Source organism: Microtus oregoni, unplaced genomic scaffold (assembly GCF_018167655.1).
Source record: "Microtus oregoni isolate MIOR12 unplaced genomic scaffold, Mior012 000042F_ref0000377, whole genome shotgun sequence".
Taxonomy (NCBI): Eukaryota; Metazoa; Chordata; class Mammalia; order Rodentia; family Cricetidae; genus Microtus; species Microtus oregoni.
In genome coordinates this window covers 13,267,580-13,286,276 of record NW_024543209.1, presented here as the reverse complement: position 1 = coordinate 13,286,276, position 18,697 = coordinate 13,267,580, and positions in this window count along the sequence as shown.

Sequence of the window (18,697 nt, the reverse complement as noted above, 5' to 3'; positions counted from 1 at the left end):
GCTATATGCACTAACCCCACCTCTGTGTTCAACTGTGCATAATAAGCTCGCTGAGTTTCTGGGCTGCTGCAATTATTCCATCAAAGAGTCCAGTCCGCTAGACCCCAGCTCTTCTGTCTATGTGTGTCTGTCATTTCTTCACTGTCTTTTCTCAATTCCCTCAATGCCCCAGGCAGATCAAATCCTAGGAGCTATGCAGTGATGGAGCAAGGACTGAAATGAATACAATTTTACCAGAGACTCCCAGAGAGAGCCTTTCTACCTTCTCTTCCCACTGATGGGAAGGACACACAAACTCTGTCCATCACCCACCGGCGCGATGTGCTCTAAGTTATTCTTTTGTGACGGAAGAGTGGTAGCACAAATGGATGGGCCCTATGTGGTCCTGGGGTGTCTAGAACAAACTATGCCTAGAACATGGGCCCAGGAAACTTCAGCAATAACTCAAGGAAGCTCTTCCTTTGTCCAGTGATGGATGCCAAAACAGACCCTTTCTTTCCCAACTTGCTTTTGGTCATGGTGTTGCAGCAACAGAAACTCTAACTAAGATGTGGGCTCCCAGGCCTCCCTAGCCTTTGTCTATCCCCATTACTGTTGGACTCCTCTTTACCTAGATGGTTACTGCATGAGTGACGTGGGTTTCCATGGAAATCAATACTCTTGGCTTCTGTTCCTGAGGAAGTAGAATGCTAAAGTCAGATGTTGTGTTTCTGACCAGAGAGTTCCATTCTGCCCTCTTCCCACCCACCACTCAAAGACTATTTGGATCATCTTTTAAAAGATTCATATTGAAAGCTGGGCGGTGGTGGCGCACGCCTTTAATTTCAGCACTTGGGAGGCAGAGGCAGGCGGATCTCTGTGAGTTCGAGACCAGCCTGGTCTACAAGAGCTAGTTCCAGGACAGGCTCCAAAACCACAGAGAAACCCTGTCTCGAAAAACCAAGAAAAAAAAAAGATTCATATTGAACGTCCTCAGGCGCTAGAGATGACCCTGTCCTCATAACTGTTCACAGAAGTGTTTACAGCTCACTGCCCCTTCAGGCCTTCAGTGTGGTAGGAGTGGCCTAATGGAGCATCTCCATTTGCTGTGGTTTTGATACAGTTAGAATGTGTGCCCCCAAAGGTTCATGTGTTGGAGGCCTGGTCCTCAGTGTGGTGACAGTTAGGCAAGGGAAGCTAAGATGAGGCCTAGTGTAGAGTGAGTACTCACTGGGAACCTTGCACTCAGAAGAGATTAATGTATTTCTCCAGGGACCCCAGTGTTCCTCTGAGAGCAGGTTGTTATAAATACATGAGCCTAGCCCTTGAAGCTCTTTGGTTTCCTGTCTTACCATGTGATCATATTCCCATCATGGTGCCATTTATTCTATTTACTCAGAAAATCCTCATTAGAGCTATGCGGTTGAGGATACCATATTCTCAGACCTCCAGAACTGCGTGCCAAATAAACCTTTACTTCTGAACAAAATGCTCAGTTGTTTTGCTATAAAAACAGAAGATAGACCAACACACCTATTCATCAAATAAATTTCCATCTTGTTGAGCTTTTTATTTATTTTATCTTACCTAAAATTGTTTATCTTTAGTCAGAAATGAAAATTCTTAAGATTACCATCTCCAAAAGTTAAAAAACTAGTTTAGATATTATGAGTACATCATGAAAATAATGTACCTTTAAGCTATACTTCTAAAATTCAAAATTATGAAATTACTTCAAAATTGAAAGAACCCTGTGTTGTAATTTGAAGTACAGATGGGAGTTCCTTTGATTAATATTAATTTCCTCACTCAGGAATGAAATGATCTGGATCCCATCATCAGGGATTTGTTTGTGTGTATCATGCATGCTTGTGTCCTGGAAACCTATTTGAATCATGCTGTTCCTCAGAGGGGCAACTCAGTGCCTCTACTGCCTTTGAAGTGGACTGTTCAGACCCAGTTTTCATCATGAGCAGAGATCCCAGGGAGAGAAGGCTATCTTGACATGGAAGATGAAGACTTGTTTATAGTGCCCACAAAGCTGCTGTGATTCCAGGCTCAGACCGAGCACAATTCTGCCGGTGCAATGTCCTTCCAAGACACCTGGGAAGACTTGATTCCAAATTCATCTGTTGATAATTATTGGGAGATGGCTTCTCTGAGGAGAACTTGGAGTTTAGTAATGAGAGTAGGGTTCCCATGTTGGCATCACTGACTTTTTAAGAAGAGGAAGAGATCTGAGGTGGCACTCTTGCTCTGTCTTGGCATGTGAGATATAGCACAAAGCCTTTGTCTATTGCTCAACAGATAGATGCCTGTACCATGCTCTAGGATGTTCAGCTTCAGAACTATGAACCAAGTAACACTCTTTTCCTGAAGATTTATCCAGTGTTTGGTGTTCCCTTACAGCAATAGAAAACAGGCTCACATGTGAACTATACATACGGTCCTGGTGCCTTCCTGAACAGACAGAAGGAAAAGGGCTCATTGACTATCTAAGAAGGAAGCCTTCAAAGTGCCATCTTCTAGCCAGCCATGGATGAATTTCATTCTGGCATTCATACATAGAATTCACCTGATGAATATTCACCATGCGTTGGACTCTGTCCTACATCCCAGGAAGATAGAAGTGACCAAACCAAACACCTTTGTTCTCCTGAGCTCACACTGCAAGTAAAGTTGTGGAATTAGAAAAGCAGAATTTCTCAGAGCTGTGGTTCATATCGGTCCTGTCTATTTATTTTCTCATTTTTTAGGGTTTTTTTTAATTATAGTTTTATTCTTTTTTATGCCTTTCTCATTTCTCTGCTAGATAGTGTAGTGAGCCTATGTAATTAAAGGGCACAGATGACTTTGATGATAATAAAAGTGTCTATGATGGTTTGTCAGGGAAAATGCCAAGGCTATCTGAGCAACACTGACACTTTGAGCATTGACACTATTCCACCCCCAACCCCCATTTGACTTCCCTGTCTCACCTCAGTTTTCTGTTCTCTTTATTCTTTCTCTCTCTAAGTGATCTGAGATGACCTGATACAGGGAAAAGATTCTGGCAGAAGATAAAACTTAGTTCCTTTAATCTTTCTCTGTTGACCTCTGCATTAGAAGGCATGTAGGGAAAAGTAAATAGCCAAGTGTGTGGTACATGCCCATAATCCAAGCACTCAAAAGGCAGAGATCAGAGAATCATAAGTTTTATGCCAGCCTGGACCTAGACCCTATATAAAAAATTACTCCTCCATGCTATAAATTCTGCTCCCTGGATGTCTTCATGTTTCTTCATTGCATAGAAATGCCACACAGAAAGTCAAAGGTGCCTCCACTTCCCCAAAATACAAATCCATTGTCGAGTTCACTGCCGAAGTTTGGGAAGGGGGGCCTTTAGGTGTCTACCATTTCTACCATGACAGATTGATTTTAGAGCCTGGTAAGAAGCTGTATCATTCACTGATGTGGGAATATCATCTATCTGTTGCTTTCATTGGTTAATTAATAAAGAAACTGCTTGGCCTTTGATAGGCCAGCCCTTAGGTGGGTGGAGTAGACAGAACAGAATTCTGGGAGAAAGAAAGCCTAGTCAGGCAGTCGCCGTGATTCTCCCACCCAAGACAGACGCAGGTTAAGACTTTTCCTGGTAAGCCACCTTGTGGTGCTACACAGATTATTAGAAATGGGTTAAAGCAAGATGTGTGAATTAGCCAATAAGAGGCTAGAACTAATGGGCCAGGCAGTGTTTTAAAGAATACAGTTTCCGTGTAAATATTTCTGGGCATAAGCTAGCCAGGCAGCTGGGAGCCGGGTGGAATGCAGCCCGCAGCATCACATTAAAATTCACTCAGAGGAGCGGCCCACCTTTATGGCTTTCTCAGCCTCTCGCAGACTTTGGCCTTGGACAAGCCACCCTTTGGGTCTGTCTTATGGTCCTCTTCTATAAATGGAATAGCAATTGCTGTCTTCTTTCTCACCACACAGAGGCATTACGGGAGGAGTTGCGATAATGCCACTGAACTCTTCCAAGGCTGGCCCTGCATGAGCCCAGGCTGTCACCACAGGAGGGAAACAGCCCAGCAAAGGTGGACCAGTGTAGTGTGTGCGGCAGAACACTCACTTTAACCTTTTGCAGGTCCTGTATTCTTTCACGCCCCTCATCTGCCTGTGTGGTATATGCTATGCATCAAAAAGTTGCTCCTTGAGTGTTGTTGACTCTGCTTTTCCCCTCTCCTAATTATTTACCTTTTGCTTCTCAGTAACTGACTGCAGGAAGGAGGTAAACATGTCTGTCTCATTGCACTTTGTGTTCTATTGCCGATACTTCATTCTCCAGCCGGAGGAGATGTCATGATATTTCTTCATTCTTTGGAGATGTTGTTCTGTTTTGTCTTGTTTGTTTATTTATTTATTTGAAATAGGCTCTTACTATGTAGCCCAGACTAGTCTGAAAGTCAATCTTCCTGACTTAGCCCCCAGCGCTGGGATTGCAGGTGTATACCACCTGTCTTTGTTTTTCTTTTTTACCACTGTAATATAATTACTGGCCAAAAGCAACTTGGGGAATGTCCTAGTTGGAGTTGCTAGTGCTGTGCTGAAACTCTGTGACCAAAAGCAAGTTACAGAAGAAAAGGTTTATTTGGCTTCCACTTCCACATCTTAGTCAATGAAGGAAACAAGGACAGGAACTCAAGCAGGGCAGGAACCTGAAGGCAAGAGCTGATGCAGAGGCCATGGAAAAGTGCGCCTTTCTGGCTTGCTCCTCATGCCTTCCTCAGCCTGCCTTCTTATAGGACCCAGGACCACTAGCCCAGGGACTGGACCCTTCCCCATCAACCACTAATTAAGAAAATACCTTGCAGTCAGATCTTATGAAGGCATTTCAGATAGCCCTAGTTTGTGATGAGTGGACATAGAACTAGCCAGGACAGGGAAGAAAAGGGTTTATTTAGCTTACACAGCCTGGGTCACAGTTAAATCAAGGAGGGGACTCAATGAAGCAGGATAGCGGAGGCAGGAACTGAAGTAGGAGCCTTGAAAGAGCACTGCTTATAGGCTTGCTGCTCAGGATTTGCTCTGTCCACCTCCACTCCTCTCATTTCTTTCTTTATTTTTGTATATGGAGATGCATGTATGTCTGCATGCCAAATGGGTTCTGAGAATTGAACCCAGGCACTTTAGATGAGCAGCCAGTGCTCTTAACTGCTGAGACATCTCTATAGCCCCTCTGCTTATTCACACAACCCAGGATCACCAGCCCAAGAGTGGCACCACCCACAGTGACCTGGGCCCTCCTACACCAATCATTAACCAAGAAAATGCCCCCACTGAGTTGCCCACAGGCCAGTCTGATGGAGGCAGTTCTGCAATTGAGATCCCCTCTTCCTGGATATGTCTAGGTTTGTGTTAAGTTGACAAAAACCAACCAGCACACCACCATACGTGGTGACAGATGTTAAATTGGCTTAAAGTGGAAATGAAGCCTGAAAGATGAGCCTTTTTCTTGTTTTTAATGCATTTGTAATTCAGAGCCTGGACTCACTGTTGATTAATATTGACGTGTACACCTGGAGCCTGGATTTCACGAAAAACATTGGTGTTGTCACTGTCTCCAGTATTCAGTGTCGGTGTCTGGACACTCTTTTGTGTCCATCTTTACCAGACAGCCATTCAGCCCCTTGTGAGTTTAAAGCTGCAGTAACCCATGCCTCACATGCCTGGGTCAGCTTGGACCAGGGATTACTGGTTACATGCACAGCAAAGCTCGCTTTCGTTTTGTTCTGCCCTCACCTTTTGCTATGGGGAAGGGGAAATGACCATATGAAGATGCCCATGCCTCTGCAGAACAAGGACACACGGGACCAAGTGCTCAGCAAAAGTACTGGCTTTTAAAGCTTGTGAGGCCACCCCTGTGGCTGTCTGTCATAACATACCTCCTCTCTCTCAGCCCCTTGTCTTGTTCTCATGGTCATTGCCATAACTGTGACATTACAGGTTTTATTTCTTTGAGGCAAGGTCTTACTATGTAGCCATGACTGACCTAGAATACAATATGCAGACCAGGATGGCCTCAAACTCATAGAGATCTGCCTGCCTCTGCCTCTTGCGTGCTGAGATTAAAGGTGTGTGCCACCATGCCTGACTTAATTCCAAAGTTTGCACGTCTGGTGTTTCCATCACCACCACTGCCCTGCATCTGTTTTTTAAATAGTTACTATTTTATCTTTATGTATCCCTTTGAGAGAATATTTAGTTCCAAGTTATTTCAAGTCTGATTTGTCAATAAATTGGTTCCAATAGGAAATAAACAAACGAGATTAATGTCATCTTATTTTTGTGTATGTTTAGCCTTGAGCTTCGAAGGGCCGTGGGAAAAGGCAAGCTCTCCAGATGCACAGTGCTCCCGGGCCCAACATGACTCTGCAGGAGAGAGCTTGCGTGTGCTAGGCTTGTTGGTGACAGGAGTGAGAAAAGCAGTGTGTCAGCTGTAGCCACCTGTCTGTGTTCTCACAGGAAGTGTTCCCTGTGGGCTTCTGTCTGGAATCTTAAGAACATCGTTATCTCTTCCAGTAAGTGGTGCACAAGATGGGCAGGTAAACTAAACCTCAGAGGGGCACACCTGGGTCCAAGGGATCCTTTGGTGGTGCTATGGAGTGAGTCTGGAGCAAGCCTTCTACTGCTGAGCCATGTTCCCACTCCTAGGACTTACTTTCAAATAGCATCATCTGATTGCATTTTATGCTACGGCAATGGAATACCATACTGGGTAATTATAATGAGCAGAAATTGTTTGCTCATGGTTCTGGAGGCTGAAAAGTCCAAGACTGAGTGTCTGTATTCAGTGAGGGCTTTTTTATTACATCATTCCCTGACAAGAAGTGGGTGACGGAAAGCAAGACAGGAAAGGCAAGATGTATGTGTGTGTGAGTGTGTGTGTGTGTGTGTGTGTGTGTGTGTGTGTGTGTTTGGCGGTGGGGGGTGGCAGTTCTGAATTTCTCTTTTTGTAAAGAATCCACACATGTGAGAACAGTTGAGACTCAGCCTAATCACCCCTTAGAGATCCCACCTCTCAACACTATTGAGGTTAGGTTTCCAATTCATGGGTCTGGGGAACTAGTTCAGTGGATAAAGGCACTTGCCCTAAATCTAGTGTATTGAGCCCCATCCTTGGGACTCACATAGTGGAAGGGAAAACAGACTTCCACAAAGCTGCCCTCTGACCTTTACAGGGTTACTCTCTAAATCAATTAAATAAATAAATAAATAAATACGATGTTGTTTCTAACACATGAAAACTGAAGGACACACACAAACCAAGGAGGTATAGGGGGCTCACAAAAACTTGGGAACCACCTTAAAGAGTCAGTGGACACCCTAAGTCTAGAGCCCTAGGATCTCAGACTTTCATCTAAGCTCTTGCTTGAAAGAAGACGGTAGGTAGCCCTTAAAAACCACTCACTGGGTCCCAAGGTCGTAGTGGCAAGGTGACCCTGTCCTTCAAAGCTGGAGCTCTGCGGCAGGGGAATGGTCACTCATTGTTCTCAGGGACTGGGCAACTCCCATTCTACTTTCTGTTTCTAGGAGTTTTATAATCTGTGTATCTCATATGATGTATGAGCCTTTTTTTTGTGCTTTTCATTTTCTTTATTAGGTTTTGTGGTTCTGAGAATCAAACTATAGCCCCATGTGTGCTGGGTGAGCACTCTACCACTGAGATACCTGCCCCGGCATATTCGTCCTTTTGTGAGAGGTTTACTTCATTTTGCATAATGAACTCCAGGCTCATCCATGTGGTAGTGGGGGTCAGAATTTCGCTGCTTCCTAAGAAAAGGTGAGCCTCAGACCCTCAGCTAACAGGTTTTCTTAGGCCGGTCAAGTGGGAGCATTTGGCTGAATTTAGTTCTGCTACTTTCCTTCACTACTGTCGCTTTCCTAGCTTCTAAAAAGGCTTCTAACTGGTTCCATTCCGTGCCCCTAACTTTTGTTCAGTTGTGTCTCCACCTTCTGATGCCCTTGCATTTCTGCGGACTGGCCTCTTGGATGCTCCTGCTTCCTATCTCCTTCCTTTGACTGGCCCAATACCCTTTTCTCATTGGCCCTGAAATTGCTGCTTTCAGGAAGCCCTCAAACTCCATCTGCGCTCACTCCATGGGCCTCCTAAGCTATCCTGCTTATGTCTAGCACTTGCTGAGCTGCACTGTACTTACTTGCTCCTCTGTTTCTTTCTAAAGATAGTTTTTTCTGTCTCGTTTTGCAGTGTGCCCAGGGTCTGGCACACAGTGGGAAAACTGCTTGGCTACTCACCTATCAAAGGATGGGTTTCTGCATAAAAACTAAGTACAATTGTCATTAGAAATCAGTGAGCTTGATTGACACATGTTATGGACTGAGATTACAAATAAGACCTTTGGAGCGGCTGTCTAAGCGTCGCCGTGGAATTCATTCGTGTTTTGCGCATGATTCAAACATCCCACGCATCCCTAGTTCTTTAAGGTGCTGTGGTTAAAATGCATGCCCATTCCAGTGCAGGGGAGGCGGTGGTCACTGTTCTCAAGGGCATCTTTGTTTCCCCAGCATTCAGTCCAGTGCCGGGTGCACAGATGCCTTTAGTAAATGTTTGCCGAGTGCACCCAGTGAATGGACATTTTGTCACTGGGCCTGTTCATTTTTTCTCTGGCTTGTTCCCCGGCTCTTCTTGAAATCCAGCTGCTTTCATTGGCTTCGCCTTTATTTACTGGGTGGGTGTGCTTGTCTTCCTCACCAGGAAGAGAAAGCAAGCCCAGAAATAGCCTTACCGCAGCGTCCATAGTCTCTGCAAGGGAGCCTCTTTTGTGCCAGGAAGGGACCCGCCCACAACCTGGTGGAGGTGTAGGGTCCACCGCCTTCAAAGGGCCTTCTGTGGGGAACCAAAGGGACAGCTGAATGGCTTACAGAGAGGCTGTGAGTGAGAAGAGTGCTTTAATCATCTCAGGAAAAAACCTGAACTATGCTGAGCAACCAGCCATCTACCCCTCCTCCCCAGGCGGGGATTCTTGGTGGATCTGCCTCAGCATAACAAGCTGCGGAGAGGGGAGGGGAGGTAAGGGAGGGACGAGAGCTTTTGTTCTGCCTTCTCCCGTGACTGGGTCTCTCTGTGTCTAGCTCAATGCTCTGAAGTCAGGCTGAGGTTCCTGAGAAAATACCAGATTTACCCAGGAGACAGGGTGACCTTTTGCTCAGCACGGCCTTGTGCCTGTGAATTCCACCTGCCCCGCTCCTTTCCCCATCCTCGCTAAATTGTATCACATCTCATTTGTCACAAGATCGGTTCCTCCAAGTCACCTCCCTGAACAATTACGTGTGGCTTTTCCTGGGAAGAAATGAGCAACTATCTATTTGCCCCAGACAAGGCACTGACACCAGACCAAAGGAGCCATTCAACCCAAGTCTAGCTTGAACCAACAGTTTAACTGGGACAGGAGCATGGGAGACCTGTTAGCAAGTATACCTCTAAAGAAAGTCTCCCTCCTGCCAGCAGATATCAACTGCATATACAGCCTGGGGGATGGAAGGGACCCTTGCACCCGGTGTGCCCTCCCTTACTTACCACGGAAGACTCTTAGCAGGCTCAGTCTTGCAAGGGTTTTGTACTGGTGATTATAGCTCTGCTGGTTTCAAGATGGCTGGCTATGGCCATGCCATACTCAAAGCGAGGATGGGCAAAGGAGCAGGGCAGGTGAAATTCACAGCCCTAGGTCCAAGGCGGTGCTGAGCCCAACGTCCTGTTCTTCAATATGCACTATAAACACTCACAGACATTCCATCATGTGAGAAAGGATTATTCCCCTACATGCATGCTCTTATCTTAAAAGCAGGCACAATTCCAGAAGTAAAGTTACACTGGGACCCATATTTACTTCAACTATTAAACCTTGGGGCTGTATATGGAATTCCAAGGCATCAGGAAATCTAAAGCAAGAGAGTGGAGTACCACTCCTCCTGGCTCTAGCAGTGTGCCCCCTCGTTCTTTCCGGGTGTCCTCTATATACATACATTTCCCATTCCCAGCCTGCTGATTTTGGGGGGGGGGGGAGGTAGGGGAGCAGTTGAGAGCTCTTCCTGGGGCCTTTAGACTTGTTGGTTGACTGCTGGAAACTTGTGAGCCACAAAATCCGGGGCAGATGGATTGGCGCCCCCTTCAGTTCCTCACACCTGCTCATCCTCCCTGCCCATCCCTGAGCTCTCTGATGCTGGCTGGCGCAGGTCCTCAAATCACTCTGTCTCTGGGGAGAGTCGGTCAGACTGAGCAGGCCTGCCCAGGGGCCAGGTGCTTTCAACCAACTCGGGTTACTCCAAAGTTTCTCTGCCCATCTCTAGGGACTTCACTGGCCCCACCTACCTGAACCTGACCTAGTCCCTCCTTCTCCATCCCCTCTGCTCCTGAACCCAGCAACATCCGTGGTTTCTGCTGCTATCGGTGTCCACATCTCTCGGTGGTTAATAATAGTTTTTTTTCCCCCTCCACAGCTGCCAAACCGTATGCTTGTTTGAAACGGAGCCCTACTTTGCTGTGTGAATCCGCGCATGAGTCTTGTGGCCGCCTTTTTTCTGCTTGGACTAGTGCCACGTGGCAGGAATCTTTTATTTATCACTCGTTCATCGGTGCAGAGTTGGAGGTATCCTTTAGATGAGGAAGGATTGAAGCAGAATCTGTGTTCTTGCTGTCTGCTTCGGCATAGAGCTCAGAGTGGCCTGATGGAGGAGCCCAGAGTCTAAGGCTAATCAGATGAGCCAATATCTTCTAGGCAGGGCAAAGGCAAATCCATATTGAGGTTGCATTGTATAAGTAACTCTATGGATTTTTAAAAAAGAGGTAAATACACTTGCTGGCTTAAGATGCTTTACCGTGTGTGTGTGTGTGTGTGTGTGTGTGTGTGTGTGTGTTTGTGTTGAGACAGGTCTTGTTGCTATGTGGCTGACCTGATCCTCACTGTATAACCCAGGCTGGCCTTGAACTTGTAGCATCCTCCTCTCTCTGTCTCTTGGGGGCTCTAGCACCACAGGAGTGCACCACCACACCTGGCTGAATTTGAATTTTAGATCTTTTCCTTGGTTATTGATGGGTGGTTGGAGCCTCTTTGGCCACGTGGGGTAGCCACTTAGAGCTGTAGTTCCCAGGCTGCCCTCCAGCCACTATGGTAAACGATGGATACTCTCCCTTGTGCTGGGTGACTGAGCTAGGGCACTGAATCCACAGGATGTGCTAGATGAATGCATGGACTGTGTCCCTGGGGACTCTGTCTTGCCCTGGTGCCTTCCTCTCTTCCCTTTGGTTGCTTTCTTCTACCATGAAGGGAGTAGCCTCGACCATATTCTCTGTTGTCTTGATAGTCAGCCCAGAATCAACAGAGACAGGGCAGAATCCTGGAACTGCCAGCCAAAACACACTAGTCCTTCCTTAAGATGTTCATACTGGGCATTTTTGCCCGAATGATGCAGAGTCTGGCTAATAAAATGGGGAAGGCGGGCTCTGTGGGTGAACCCCACTTTAAGAGACAGGTTTCAGGACTCCTCCAAAGCAGATGTCAGGGAGAGAACTGGCTACAGAAACCTGAAGTTTGGGTGTTGGAGATATATATATATATATATATATATATATATATATATATATATGACAGTCAGCAGTGTGTAAAAGACAATAAGGAACTTTCTGGGTACAGCACTGATCAAGAAAAGTTCCAGAAGAGGCAGGACTATGATAAAAAGCCAGACAGCAAACCTCAGAGGAGGGCTGGGAGAGACAAGAGCAACAAGACAATGTCCATCATTGTCCCATTCAGAAGGAAGGGACTGAGACTTGTCACTTAGAAGCTTGTGGTGACTTCACCAGGGGAAGCTCAATGGCAAGGAGAAGGAAACAAGTGGGGTGAGCTCAAGAGAGAAGGGCTAGGTATGGTGGCACAGATCAGTAACCCCAGTACTGAGGAGGCTGAGGCAGGCCAATCCCACTTTCCAGGCCAGCTTGGGCTACATAGAGAGATCCTGTGTCAAAACAAAACAAGAACAATGAAGAGGCAGGGCATGGTGACACACACTTTTAATCCCGCTGCTGGGAGGAAGAGGCAGCCAGATGTCTGTGAGTCTGAGGTTAGACAGGTCTACATAGCAAGTTTCAGGACAGGTAGGACCACGACCACATAGAAGCGCTCTCTCTCTCTCTCTCTCTCTCTCTCTCTCTCTTTCTCTCTCTCTCTCTCTCACACACACATATGCATACATACATACATACATACATAAAACAAAGACCAATCAAGAAGGCAGGGAAGGAGGGAAATTCAGAAATCCCTCCTCCAGGAACTTACTGGGGCGGGGTAGGAGCCAGCTTGATCTAACTATTGCCATTTTGGTTGTAACTGCTATCTTGCCCGTCAGATGACCCTGGCACACATCCCAGACACCATGGCATAAACAAAGCAGTTAGAACTCACTGTTGATGGACTGCCTCTTAACCTGATGTTTGACATGTTAATGGTTTTTGAGAAAGACCAGGAACTGTGGCCAGTTAGGGCCACCTTCACCTAACATACTATCCCCATTCCTGCCTTAGAGTGTGATCATGCTCCTGTCTTGCTGTATCTAAGATATGCTGCTGGGTAGAAGGACAGGAAGCTTAGTTAGCTGACCACAAACTGTCGCCGCAAATGCACCCCAAGAATAAGGACAGACCAGGGCCCTACACTTTCCTTAGCTTTTGGGCCTCATTGCAGCTGGTTCTCATACTCCATGACTGAGTGTTATTCAAACAAGGGAAGAGCAGGGGTGTTCCTATAGCTCAGGGTTAAAGCAGGGTCAAGGGAAGATTTTTTTTTCTCAAGTTGCGAAAAATAAGTATGTGTCTGAGCTACTGGAATGGTTTGTTAAGAGGTAGGAGTAGCCAGTGCATGAGAGAGAGAGAGAGAGAGAGAGAGAGAGAGAGAGAGGAAGAGATTGCAATTGCTTATGTGATATTCTTGAGAAGGTGAGAGGAGGTGGTGGCTCTGCCTGAATGATGGGTTCCTTTCCGGCGGGAACATGGTCCTCTCATCTACAGTCAAGGCCAGAAGGACACGTTCTGAATTTGCTGCAGCTGGCTTTGTGGGCTTGGCGACAGGAAGAGGTTACCGTACACTTTTAAGACTAGAACAAGTTGTGAGACAATGGTGGCATATGCCTTTAATTTTAGTACTTAGCAGGCAGAAGAAGGCAGACCTCTGAGTTCGAGGCCAGCCTGGTTTACAGATTGAGTTCCAAGACAGCTAGGGTTACAGAGAGAAACCCTGTCTTGAAAACCAACCAACCAAACAATTAAATGAACAAACAAGATTTTTAGAACAAAACTTAAAATAGGTTGGTCACTTGGGAAGGTGAACACAGCTTTGGCCCCAGGCTCCCTGGGCTTCCTCACTGAAAGTCTGAAGATGCTTTGGCTGGTCGATGACTCTCAGTCAATCAGATTGTTCTTTCTTAGTGCTGGATTGAATTCAGGGCCCTGAGCATACTACATGTTAACACTGAACTGTACCCCCCCCCCCCCAGCCCCCTATCCCAATGCCGTCACTATGGCAGTCACAGTTCCGGTCTGCAAACATTTCATCTAGTCCCCTGTTTTTCAGGGCCCCTCCCACCCCAGTGAATGAACTAGTGGGGTGTGAGGAAGTGTGATGTGTCACTTTTAGGTCAGAACAAAAATCACTGAGAGCCACCACTTGGTGTTCATCTCTGCTGCTGTGACCTGTGGTGGCAGGGGGCCTATCAGCTAGAGTTCCAAAAGGAACTTGTCCTATTGCAAGTGAGTTATACAGCATAAACTAAAAATAGAATCTCTCATATCGAGTCACATGATACAGCAGGTCAAATGTTTACTATTGCACACACTAGTCTATTATTCACCCGAGTGGCCCATTGCCTACCATGGTGTTTAACCAAGTCTGGGTTTCAGTTTGAGTTTGGCTAAAAGCCCAAGGATCTTGTCCACAAACAGCTCCATGGTGCTGCCAATATTCCAGAAGTTCTGAATTTTTAAATGCACCAGGAACATTCCAGGAGACAGCGCCACCTCCAGGTAGCTTCTGTTTCCACACCTGGAAGGGCATTCCCAGGAATCATCACAATCTCTCTCTCTCTCTCTCTCTCTCTCTCCCTTCCCTCCTGTCCTCTCTCTTTCTCTCGCTCTCCTCTCTCCTCCAGCACTGGGGATCAAACCCATGGCCTTTGAACCTCAGTCAACTCTCCAGCCCCATAGAGCAGTTTTCTTATCCTCCATCTAAAATCCCTTGACTAGGGCAGCAGGTGTAGCTCAGAGGCACAGTGTGAGGCCCTGGGTTCTATTCCCAGCTCGGGAGATTAAACAAACAAACAGAACAGAACAAACAACAACAACAACAACAACAAAACCTCTTACAATTCTAAAGAAATCCTCTCTAGAGGCTCACAGTGGTAGCAGAAAGAGACCTTCAAAGCCCTGACCGTCATTTTTCTCTTTGTCTTCTAGCTGGCCTTCTTAACCTTCTGCGGCAGCTGTTGCGGTTGAAGGTTGTGATTTGCGCAGGTGACTACACTAATTGTTTCACTGGCCTGTTTTACAGCTGCAGAGCCTGGGGGAAGACTCCCAGACGGCACTTTCCAGTTAAGAACAACTCTCAAGGACACACTGCAGCTTTGAAAGCAAAAGCCTCTCTGCAAGTAGACCTCTTCCTTCCCATCTGCCACCTGGTGGTGTTTCTTAGAGCTGCACCCTTCTGTGTGAGGCTCTGGTTAACTTTTTACCTTCTTACCTGATCTTAGGCCTGGAAGGCACTTGAATAGACAGCACCTGAACCCATCATCTCACTCCACAGTTAAGACAGCCGACCTAGAATTGAGGCCGCAGGCTAATTAGCGGAAGAACCAGGACTAGAGCCCAAGACTCCGTCTGGAACTTACACTCACTTCAATCATCTACCCTTTGCCTGTTACCAGCAGTGTCTCAGGTTGAGCAGAGCACTGTGGACGACCCTGTTCTTGTCCTTAGGAGCTCTCTGAGAGCAAGGATGGCCAGGCAAATAGCCATTTACACTACACTACAGAGCACTGCTCTGTAGGATGTGATGATGGAGAACAGGGATCCACTTCAGACGGCCTGCCTGGAGTCTAGGAAGATGTTTCTCTATGTGGGGATGGCTAACTTCAGCACATAGAGTTTCTCAGGCAGGTGGGTCACACAATATATGCAGTCGCACACATTCCCAGCATAAAGTAAATAGTTTATGGGTGAGTGGGGCTTGCATGTCTGCAAAAACATTGAGGCTAAACATCACTGCAGAGTTTTTTTTAATCGATGGAATAAGCACAGATCTCTCTGGGAATAGAACAAACAACAAACTGGAAGTCAGTGAAAAAAAGCGTTAAGAAAAGGTGTCAGATTGTCATAGCAGCAGTCAAGGCTGGAGAAGGCTACGTTCACACCAGGCAGTGGCAATAGAAAAAGCTTGGCCAGGCCTAGAGTGGGGAGTGGAGGGATGCGAGCACCCTTGCCCTCGGCAGGAAAGAAGATTCCTAAATGCGTGGCTGGGAACAAAGTGAGTGGTACTGTGTTCACCGCTTCAGGGCAGATGGTGAGGTGAGTGGGCCAGGGCTGGACCGAGGGACAGTAGATGTGCTGAACAGACACCCTGAGGGGACAAGGGCTGTTCAGCAGTCAGGTCTGGGTGGTCAACAGGCAACTGCCTATGTGTGTGGCCTGAAGAACACAGGCTTTGGATTCATTCATCAGAGACTAGGTGGTGGCTAAACGGCCCAAGGGTGCCTGAAGCCAGATGAGAATGACAGGGCTCTCAAAGAATGAACTCTAGAGGATTTGCTTTTCTCCTGGAGACCTTCCTCTGAGAGTGAGCACGCTGCTAAAAGAGCAATTCCCTTCCATGTGACCTTTCTAAGAGCTTGTCTCTGGTCACCAAAACTCTGCAGTTCCTGGATTTTGTTTCATTGTTTCTAAAAAATTATAATCCTGCTTTAGGAAAGATGGAGAAAAACTAAGAAATTTTCTCTCCCCTTCTTCTGGCCAAGACTATCAATAAAAATTATTTCCTTTATCAGTTCTTATCTCTGGGATTTCTTTCAGTAAAGTTGCAATCAGACAAACCTTGGATTTCAGTAACAAGGGCCAGTCATGGAGGCAGATGGACCCAACTTGGGATCTGCAGAAGCTGAATTCAGAGAGAGTTTAGCCTGAATACATACTAAGAATTACTGTTGGAAGGGAGGGAGAGAGAAAGATTGGACAGAAGGAGAAAGGCTGTATTGTAAATTCCAACACCTTAGAGATAGCAGTGGGGTTCTGGGCTGTCAGAGATATTGACAGCGGTGGGCTTGTGTGGCTGGGTCTTTTTCACTGGGAAGACCTTTAGGCTAGCCAGAGTCGATGGCTGAGGTCATCCTGACAGGGTATGGCACTGGAAGACCTAATATGCACCAGCTGGACAAGGATTGTTGCCTGGAGGGAGATCTGCCCTTCTTTGACCAAGTTTCTGTTTTGTCCATTTACTGTCGTGACTGGGCAAAAGAGTCTTGGGTGTCAGGAGTGGATACATGACGTTTCCTTCCCTACCCCTACTGGGTACCAACAGCCCTGTCTCCTGGTTGTGGTCAGGGTGAATTTTGTGCTGCCCGATGGTGATTGTTCTGGACCTGCTAGGTTTTTTTGTTTTTGTTTTTTGACAAAACATTAATTTTCATGGTCAACTTGAATGGATTAGAATCACCTCACAGACACATCTCTAGGAGCATCTACTAAGGTGTTTCTAGAGACATTTAACTGAGAAGGGAAGGCCTACCCTGAATGTGGACAGCACCAGCTCATGGGGGGCAGTCTGTGGAATAAAAACGGGAAAGAGAGCCGGGCGGTGGTGGCGCACGCCTTTAATCCCAGCACTCGGGAGGCAGAGGCAGGCGGATCTCTGTGAGTTCGAGGCCAGCCTGGTCTACAAAGGGAGTTCCAGGACAGGCTCCAAAGCCACAGAGAAACCCTGTCTCGAAAAACAAAAAACAAAAACAAAACAAAAACGGGAAAGAGAGGCAGTGAACTGAGTGCCAGCATTCATCTCTCTGTTTCCTGACTGTGACCAGCTGCCTCACACCAAACCTTCCCCACCGTGATGGACTGTACCCTCAAACTATGAGCGGTTGTGGGGGGGGGGGTGTTAAAACCGTCCTTACGCGGCTTGTCAGCATCTTATACAGCAACGAGTGAAGTAACTAACCCAGAGCCCAGGTGCTCACACAGTCAGAGCTGCTTGCTTGGTCTTCTGCAGCATTCACTGATGGAAGCGGGATTCTGTTCCTGTATTGCACAGGTTTGGAGAGCACAGTTCTCTTAAAGGGCTGCTGTTGGGTGGTGGTGAGTGTTCCATTCCCGCTTTCCTTGGCCTCTGATTCATGAGACATTCCCATCGGTGACATAATGTCTCTACAGCACTGTGAGTCAGGGTCCTGAGGAAGGTTTCCTGACCTTGAAAACTGTCACCTTGGTAGGCAGCAGAGTGGTGAGTGGAGTAGATCCCACGGCAGCAGCTCCTCATCTACTCTGACTCAGGTCATGTGTTCTAGTTTCCTTTCTGTTGTTGTGCTAAAATACTCTGACCAAAGGCAACGTCGGGGAAGAGAGGGTCACTACCCTTACAGGTCACAGTCTATCACTGAGAGAAGTCAGCATAGGAACTTAGCAGCGACTCAAAGGCGGAAACCATGGAGGAACACTGCCTGTTTGCTCGCTCTCTGGCTCGTTCTTTGGCCCACTCATATAGTAATGTTGAGTCAGCTTTCTTATCCAGCTCGGGAACATCTGTCTAGGAATGGTGCCTCCTACAGTGAACTGGGCCCTACTACAGCAAAGAATGATCAAGACAATCCCTCACAGACCTGCCCACTGTCTCTGCTCCAGAGGTGGCAGGATCTACCATTATTGCATCTTTGGTCTTCTTAAGATGGTTCATGTCTACCCTCCTCCTCTGGATGTAATATTGTTCATCGTGGTTAAGTGATAACAATTTTAGAGTTCTCTATTTGGCTTTCTCCACTTGGTGTGGGGACTGTGCCAGCTTCCAAGTGTATGTATCTCAATTGTGAGGGAGTAGAGGAATGATCTAAAATAGACAGAGTGGAACCTTGGCAGAGTGGACCCTTGGTAGGATTCCATTGTTGTTTGGATCTTATAAGCTCCACTGAGCAGTCAGGGATCCTTTTGGGGAAGGACTGAAAAAACCATTACTGATTACATTTTAATGACATGAGGCCACTTTAGCTGACTTATTTATTTAATTTTATTTTAAGATTTATTTATTTTCTGTATATGAATGCTTTATCGACTTTTTTTTTTCCAGAAGAAGGCATCAGATCCCACTTTAGATGGCTGTGAGTCACCATGCTGGGAACTGAACTCAAGACCTCTGGAAGAGCAGTCAGTGCTCTTAACACTGAGCCATCGTGACCTGTGAATCATGATCTGCGAACTACTGATTCATAATGGTCTCTGGTGGGTAAGGTAAATGCCTCAGCTTGACCTCATGGTGCTCAGGAGCTACAATGGCCCATCAGAGTCACTCCAAATCAGGCCAGCGTGGCCTTTATGCTGTAATCTTTGTCACTTGTCATATCAGGCACATGAGCCACTTTATTTACTGAGGCAAGGTCTCTGGTTGAACCCAGAGCTCACCAAAACCTCTACTTCTAAGTAGCC